This window comes from Salvelinus sp. IW2-2015, linkage group LG23 (genome assembly GCF_002910315.2).
Source record: "Salvelinus sp. IW2-2015 linkage group LG23, ASM291031v2, whole genome shotgun sequence".
NCBI lineage: Eukaryota > Metazoa > Chordata > Actinopteri > Salmoniformes > Salmonidae > Salvelinus > Salvelinus sp. IW2-2015.
This window is the reverse complement of record NC_036863.1, coordinates 4,018,067-4,026,707: the sequence shown is the minus strand read 5'-3', so window position 1 is coordinate 4,026,707 and position 8,641 is coordinate 4,018,067. Positions and strand designations below refer to the sequence as shown.

General features: G+C 47.2%; 1 pseudogene; it reads left to right on the top strand.

Annotated features, from left to right (window-relative positions):
- Positions 1 to 8,641, top strand: part of LOC111950448 (rho GTPase-activating protein 26-like) — a 135,033-nt pseudogene that overhangs the window by 75,016 nt on the left and 51,376 nt on the right.

Below are 8,641 nucleotides of genomic sequence, written 5' to 3'. Positions count from 1 at the left end.
CCTAACCCAACAACTACAGACAGTGGTGAATAGCCCTAACCCAACAACTACAGACAGTGGTGAATTGCTCAGAATGCAGGATGGTAGGTGGGATGTTTCCATCATTCTGTCTCCTCTCCTGCCCTGTTCAGACGCGGAACCGTTTTGAAAGCACCCGGTCTGAGGTGGAGTGTCTGATGAGGAAGATGAAGGAGAACCCCCATGAACACAAGAGCATCAGCCATGACACCATGGAGGGATACCTGTTTGTACAGGAGAAACGTGAGTGACCCGTCATGCTCTCTGTCTCTCTCACTCCTTTCTCGTTCTCGATCTCACTGTCTCTCACTCTCACACACACAAGCACACACACACAGACAGTTCTTTCTCTCTCTCATGATGCAATAAGGTCACATTTTACATCACTATTTAGTCATTTATTTTTACCATTTAGAAAAGTAGTACCAGTGTTGTTGTATAGAAACAACAATTTCCCCATAGAAACAACAAGAGTAATTGTATTCAGGATGAGAGGTGACAAGGGCACTGAGCATGTGCAGTAATAAATTGGTAACCAAAACCATTTTTTCATTGCTTCCCCGCTCTCTGCTTCTCTCTGCCTCTCTCTCTGCTTCTCTCTCTGCTTCTCTCTCTGCTTCTCTCTGCTTCTCTCTCTGCTTCTCTCTGCTTCTCTCTCTGCTTCTCTCTGCTTTTCTCTGGTTTTCTCTCTGCTTCTCTAAAACTCTGCTTTCTCTCTGCTTTTCTCTGCTTTCTCTCTGCCTTCTCTCTGCTTCCTCTGCTCCTCTCTTTCTCTCTGCTTCCTCTCTCTTTCTCTCTGCTTCTCTGTCTGCTTCTCTCTGCTTCTTCTCTCTGCTTCTCTCTCTGCTTCTCTCTGCTTCTCTCTGCTTTTCTCTCTGCTTCTCTCGCTTCTCTCCTGCTTCTCTCTGCTTTCTGTCTGCTTTCTTGTCTTCTCTGCTTCTCTCTGCTCTCTCTTCTCTGCTTTTCTCTCCTCTGTCTCTCTCTTTGCTCTCTGTCTGTTCTCTCTCTCTGCTTTCTCTCTGCTTTTCTCTCTGTCTCTTTTCTCTCTGCTTCTCTGTCTGCTTCTCTCTGCTTCTCTCTGTACGTCTTCTCTTCTTCTCTCTGCTTCTCTCTGCTCTTTCTCTCTGCTTCTCTGTCTGCTTCTCTCTGTACGTCTCTCTGCCCTTCTCCTCTGCTTCTCTCTCTCTTTCTCTCTGCGTTCTCTTTGTACGTCTCTCTGCTTCTCTCTCTGCTTCTCTGTCTGCTTCTCTCTGCTTCTTTCTGCTTTTCTCTCTTCTCTCTCTGCTTGCTCTGCTTCTCTGTCTGCTTCTCTCTCTGCTTTTCTCTGCTTCTCTGTCTGCTCTCTCTCTGCTTCTCTCTCTGCTTCTCTCGCTCCCTCTCTCAGGTTCTTTGTGTCAACCTGGGCAAGTACTACTGCACCTACCATCGAGACCCAAACGAGTCACCATGGTCCTGTTTGACCAGAATCTGGAGGCAAAGTGGTGCGTTGTCTGTTTGGTTCTACCCAGAATGCCACTCTGCCATGCCGTGGGACCATGTAGTTGTTGGAGCAGAGAACAGAGAGTGAGAGAGAGAAGAGCGGAGAATAGAGAGAAAGAAATAAAATATGGCATCGGTCGCTCGCTTGTTTTCGCCTACCGGCGATGATGCAGGGCTCTTATCTTGCATGGCGGCAGGTCATGACCGTTACTCAGGGCTGCAGGTGGTTGACACACAGAGCTGGCAGCGGGCCAGCCTCTCCTTGCAGTGCCACTCTCAGACAGTAGTTAACACAGTGCCCATGCAAGCCCAACATCTTGTCAGGATAAGTTCTGCTCTAATACACCCAAGTATAGGGAGACTAGAGCCCCACCTACAGGGTCAACTCATCCAATTACACACACACACACACACACACACACACACACACACAGACACACACACACACAACACACACACACACACACCACACACCACACACACACACACACAACACACACACACACACACACACACACACACACACACACACACACACACACACACAGAGAGAGCTCTCCAGAAACCTCAGGGGCTTCTCCAACCCTCATGAACAGAGCCATAGACACATTAATTAGACACATTCATATTTAAGGCCTCCCAGTCACGATTTAAAGCAGAAATCATGTGTGACATCTGTCACTAGAGGTTTGAATGACTGCAGTTATTTTGGGGAAAACTGTCGATATAGTGTTTTACACCGGGGAAATGAAAAAGTAATTTCTAAATTGCCCAAGAAATATGTTTCAAATGTTGATTTCTTACATGGTGAAATGAATGACATCATTATGTCTGTAAGTGTTCAGATCAGCATGAGATTCCCTTTTTTCATCCTATTTATTGAATATCGTTTATCGGTGGAATTATCGTCCGATAGCTGTAAAAGGCCAATATCGGCTGATAATATCAGTGAACCAATATGTCGGTCGGGCTCTACTCCTCATCTCACAGTTCCTTTCACACTGATTGAAGTGTACTGTGGAGAAAAGGATGGCAGAGAGAGGGAGATGAAGGGAGAGYAGTGATGGGGGAAGAGGAGAAAGGGCAGGAGAGGGGAGAGGACATGAGAGGACATGAGAGGAAGAATCAGAGAGGAGAGGACCTATCATTCGGAACACATCAGAGTTGTGGCTTGATGGTCCCTCTCTCAGGATTACTGCCCTGTGTCTGCTGGGATCCTGTGTACAAACAGAGTAGTGACACTTCAGGTGCTAATGCAGTCCCTTTGAAGGAGGAGAGGAGAGGAAAGGAGAGGACAGGGGAGAAGAGGAGAGGGAAGGGGAGGAGAGTAGAGGAAAGGAGAGGAGAGGAAAGGGGAGGGGTGAGAAGAAAGGGGAGGAGAGGGGAGAGGATGAGAAGAGAGGAGAGAGGAAAGGAGAGGAAAGGAGAGAAGGAGAGGAAAGGGTAGATGAGGAGAGGAAAGGAGAGGAGAGGGGAGGAAAGGAGAGGAAAGGGGAGACGAGGAGAGGAAAGGAGAGGAGAAGAGAGGAGAGGGGAGGAAAGGAAAGGAGAGACGAAGAGAGGAAAGGAAAGGAGAAGAAAGGGGAGAGGAGGGATTGATAGTAGGGAGATGGGCTGTAAAATAGTTGCACTGGAATGATACATCTAAGCTTCCTACACATCTTTTCCTAGGTCCTTTGAGTCCGTCCATCCTAGTCCTTGTCCCCAATTCACTTCGAGAATATAAGAAATGCACCGTAATGACATGGTTCCATACACGTTGGGAAAGGAACTTCACATTGATTTAACTTGAATGTCATAAAATGTCTCTTCTTAAAGGTTGATTAAGGTCACCCCTGTCTTTCAGGGAGAGGAGGAGAGCTTCACTCTGAAGTCCTGCACAAGGCGGAAGACGGACTCTATAGAGAAGAGGTTCTGTTTTGATGTGGAGGGCGTAGACAGGTGAGTCATTGCTGCTGTCGAATAGCTTGTTGTGACTCATTCCAACCACAGGGTGGTGCTCACAAGTCTTGCTGGGGCTGAGGCTGTGGCTGTGGCTGAGTGACTAGTGAGAGAGCTCAACACAGAGGATCTTAATGAGGATTGGCAATCGCAAAATCCCAGTACACAGCTTGTCTCTTTAATGTTACATTAATTGCAGATGAAGATGAGGGGTGGTTTGAAATGCTTTGTTCAACATTAAGATGAGAGCAGTTTGAAATGCTTTGTTCAACATTAAGATGAGAGCAGTTTGAAATGCTTTGTTCAACATTAAGATGGAAGTAGTTTGAAATGCATTGTTCAGCATTAAGCCGTGCCTGTCCTGTGAACACTACAAGCTGCCTGGAGACAGACGCTAGAAGGTCTAGTTTTGAAAATGAGGGTGTAAGTTAGATCATGAGAGATGTCTGCCTCCTCTCCTATCCAGGCCAGTCTTAGCAGAGTGTTGTCTGACTGCAGTTAGAGCAGCAGAGTCTGTGCCTCCCCGACACTACAGCCTCAGATCTCTCTCCACCGTCATCAGCCCGTTCCTGCACTCAGTCCTCTTTATTTATTCATGATGTGTATGTGTCCTCTGCCCAGTGTGTGTTTGTGTGTCCTCTGCTCAGTGTGTGTATGTGTCCTCTGCCCAGTGTGTGTTTGTGTGTCCTCTGCCCAGTGTGTGTCCTGGTGGTCCCTGTGCCTGTGCTAACCCTAAATTCCTCCTGCATGTCTCCCCAGCCTGGGTGAGTTCATGTGCGTTCTCCCAGAGTCCAAGCGCTCCCAGTGATGATCCATGGCACGAAGCCTTCCAGTGATGATCCATGGCACGAAGACTTCCAGTGATGATCATGGCACGAAGCCTCCAGTGATAGAATACCATGGCCAGAAGCTCACTAGTGATGATCCATGGAAAGAAGCCTCCAGTGATGATCCATGGCAAGCGAAGCCCTCCAGTGATGATCCATGGCACGAAGCCTCCAGTTGATGATCCAATGGCAAACAGCCTCCAGTGAATGATCGCATGGCACGAAGCCTCCAGTGATGATCCATGGCAAAGAGCCGCCAGTGATGATCCATGGGTACGAAGCTCCTCCTGTGATGATCCATGGCACGAAGCCTCCTGTGATTGATCCATAGGCAGAAGCCTCCCTGTGATGATCCATGGCACGAAGCTCCAGTGATGATAACATGGCCACATCAGTGAATGATCCAATGGCACGAAGCCTCCAGTGATGATCCATGGCAGCGAAGCCTCCAGTGAGGATCATGGCACGAAACTCCAGTGAGGGAGTTTATGGCACGAGGCCTCCTCAAGCGACGCCCTCTAGTCCCGGAGCCTCCAGCGGACGGCTTGTCTCATACAGGAGCAGCCAGAGTTCATCCCTCTCCTGTTCCGGAGCAGCCCAGAAGTATCCCTCCTGTCCGGAGCAGCCAGAGTCTCCTTCCTGTCCGGAAGCAGCCAAGTCCGCTCCTCCTGTCCGGAAGCGAGCCAGAGTCGCCTCCTGTCCGAGCAGCCAGAGTCGCCCCTCTAGTCTGTCCGGGGCCCGCTGCGATGGGGGTCCCCGGTCCCGTGGTCGGCGGTAAGGGTCCCCCGCTCCAGAGGCGCACTAAGTGGCCAAGACCTAAGGTGAGCCAAGACTAAAGGTGGACGTGGGGTCCACGTCCCGCACCAGAGCCGCCACCGGCGGTGAAATGCCCACCCAGACCCCTCCCCCATAGGTTCAGGTTTTGCGGCCGGAGGTTCCCGCACCTTGGGGGGGTACTGTCCTTTTTATGTCTCTATTTTGGTTGGTCAGGGCGTGAGTTATGGGTGGGCATTCTATTTTGTGTCCCCCTGGGGTAGTTCTATGTTGTCCGTTGTTTTGTGTATTTCTGTGTGCTTGGCCTGGTATGGTTTTCATCAGGAGGCAGCTGTCTAGTCGTTGTTCTCTGTTGAGATCATAGATAGATAAAAACTAATAAAATGCTCTCTCAGCCTGATTCCCACCTGTGTTTTGATGGTGGTTGTTTTTCTGTTTAGTGGTATTGTCAACCTTGCAGAACTGTTTCGTTTTCATTTTTCCCTCGTTGTTATTTTGTTTAGTGTTCGCAGTTTTGATTAAATTAATAATATGAGACACTTACCACGCTGCAGCCTTGGTCCTCACTTCTCTGTTTCTCGCCGACAACGTTAACCAAACGCAAAGAAAAAGCTTATTTCTTCTCAAAGTTTTGTGCACAAATTTGTTTACATTCTTGTTTTGTGAGCATTTCTCCTTGGCAAAGATCATCCATCCACTCCAGACAGGTGTGGCATATTAAGAAGCTGATTAAACACAGGATCATACACAGGTGTAACATTGTGATGGGACAATAAAGGCCACTCTAAAATATGTGCATGTTTTTGTCAACACAACATAAGATGAACACCAGAGGTCTCAAAGTTTTGAGGGAGCAAAGCAAGTGGCATGCTGACTGCAGGAATGTCCACCATTACTGTTGCCAGAGAATTGATCTTATTTTCTCTACCATAAAAGACCGCCTCCAACAGTTGTTTTGAGAATTGAGCAGTACGTCCAACCGGACTCCAAACGCAGACAACGTGTAACCACGAAAAGCATAGGACGCTCCATATCTGGCTTCTTTTACCTGTCGGGATAGTCCATGAGACCAGCATTCCGGACAGCTTGAGAAAACTGAAGAGTATTTCTGTTCTGTATTAAAGCCGCTTTTGTGGGGAAAAACTCATTGTGATTGGCTGGGCCTCTCCCCAGTGGGTGGACTGGTTTCCCAAAGTGGGATGGGCTATGCCCCTCCCAGGCCCACCACATGGCTGCACCCCTGCCCAGATCATGTGAAATCCATAGATTAGGGCTTAATGGACTTATTTCAACTGAGCTGATTTCCTTTATGAAACTATGAGACTCAGAAGAAATGTTGCTTGTAGCGTTTTATATTAATTGTCATTAGTATTCCCCCTTATTAGCGTACAAATAATATGCTAGTAGGCTAGTGAGATCCTTGGTCGGATCCATTCAGGTCCACTCGGGTCTATCAGCTGTAGTTACATAGACCCAAGACACCATGACAGTCAAACAGGACCCAACCTGCTGGAAAGCTAGAATTTTGGACCTGGACGGCTCAGGTCCTTGGTTCGGGTCTGGGGTATTCGGTTTGGGTGAACCTGTGAAGACCGCTACCTCCACTCCTGCACTATTTATTCAGGGAAGGAAGATCCCACACCTTTATCCTTTATTTCATCTGTCAGAAATATTCCCCACCCCAAATTATGATTCTCCTTGCTCAAGTCACAGCTTAAACATTTCTCTTTTCTGGGTCAGGCAAACTTCAAATGACTTCTTAACCAGACAATTTAACATGGCCTGGCGAGCATTGGGTCAAGACCGATATGTTCAACCTCGGAGGGTTTTGACCACTGAAAGTAATACTAAGAGTCATTGCTGTATGTGGAGTTTGGATGTCTGTTCAGTGGGGCAACAGTCAGAACCTCTGGCTCCAGTCCCTCCATTTGTTCATAATTCAGTTTCCCATCTGGTGGGAAAAGCCTCAGGGAATCCTCTTACAGGTGCTCAAAAGTGTTAGGGATAAGACACATCCTCTGCTAGAGGATCGTGTTCAATGACACCAAGGGACACACGACCCGAAAAAGTCTGGGAAGGAACATCGAACAAACCAGCTTTGGACGATCCACTTAAACCCAAGCTTTTCAAACACCATTGTATTCTCTCTCCACCAAACCAGAATGCAATGCAGAAGAATTGAAGTACTCCTCTCAATTAAATACGCAATGTAAAGTATGTCCTAGTATAAAATCACACCTCTCTCTTCTTTATCAGGGCCTACATATGTCAGTACTATGTATTAAATGAGCTTGGACTTCGAAGACTGTTTACACCAGTTCATCTCAGGAGAAGAGAACCTTCGAGGGAGCACATAAGTAGATAGGTGATTAAGGCACAGATTAAGTCGTTAATTTTCATCCTCACTCGAGTGTCAGCTATATCTACTATGAGTGTGTGTGGTGTGTGGTCGCACTGGTTTCATTGTAGTGCCAGCTCAGACGCTCCCTCGTGCTTCATCTGTGTTATTATGCACGCACTCGTGATGGTGTCCTGTGGCGCGGATGTGTGTACTCGCATGTACGTTCAAAATGCGTCGATGGTTTGGTTATGAGAGGCTCTATGAAGCCATGTGTACTGTCCTAGTATTAGACAGCTTGAACTGTGTAAAAGTGGCCATTAGGACTATATTTGGACTAAGATGTTGTTTGGTAGCAGGTGTGTGTAGTAGTCTGTCAGGCTGATGCTCGCTAGATGTGTCGTCGTTGTCGTGAGTCGGTGTGCTGTGTGTGATGTTGTTGTAATGTGGTGTTGAGCATGTGGTTGGGTGATGTGGTGTGTGTGTGGTGATCTGATATAGTATGGATTGATAGACTCAGTGTGTGTGATATGTGAGTAAGGGCGAGTGACTGGCCAATAGTTGACTATTGTCGGTAAAGGTTAGGCATGCCGTTCTATTCAGTGCTTAGAGTGCAGAATATGATAGTACTAGGAGGGGGCATCTCCTAGTCCAGAGAGTCATGGTTACTTTTCCTGGAAGGTGTAGTTACATAAAGGTACACTAAGGCTCTAATCGGAGGAAGACCGTAGGCTTGTGGATGGAGGCTATGGATGGAGAGAACCCGCTGTATGTTCGCCCACGGTTCTACACGACACCTCCCCGTGGTAGTATAGGCGTGCGTGTGTATGTGCATATGTGTGTGTCTAGCCCATCACAGGAACTCCGTAATCTCCATGTTCTTTTTGTATTGTCGTATGTACAGGATACACATGTTACACACCGTTCATATGAAATGCAATGCAACAACAATAAGAAATAAATACAGATAAGAATACGAACATAAAGTAATGACAGTAGAATAGAATAAACATGTTAGCATTTATTATAATACAGGAAGACACAATTTATAGTCCAATATTTACACCTGTTTTGTTTTGTGGAAGGGGGAAGTGTTTAGTATTTACAAATCATAATAAAGAAGACTGGTAGCAGCAGGTGTGTGTGTTAGCATGAATGTGTGTGTAGCATGGAAGTGTGTGTGTGTGTGTGTGTGGTGTGTGTGTGTGTGTGTGTGTGTGTGTGTGTGTGTGTGTGTGTGGTGTGTGTGTGTGTGTTGTGGTGT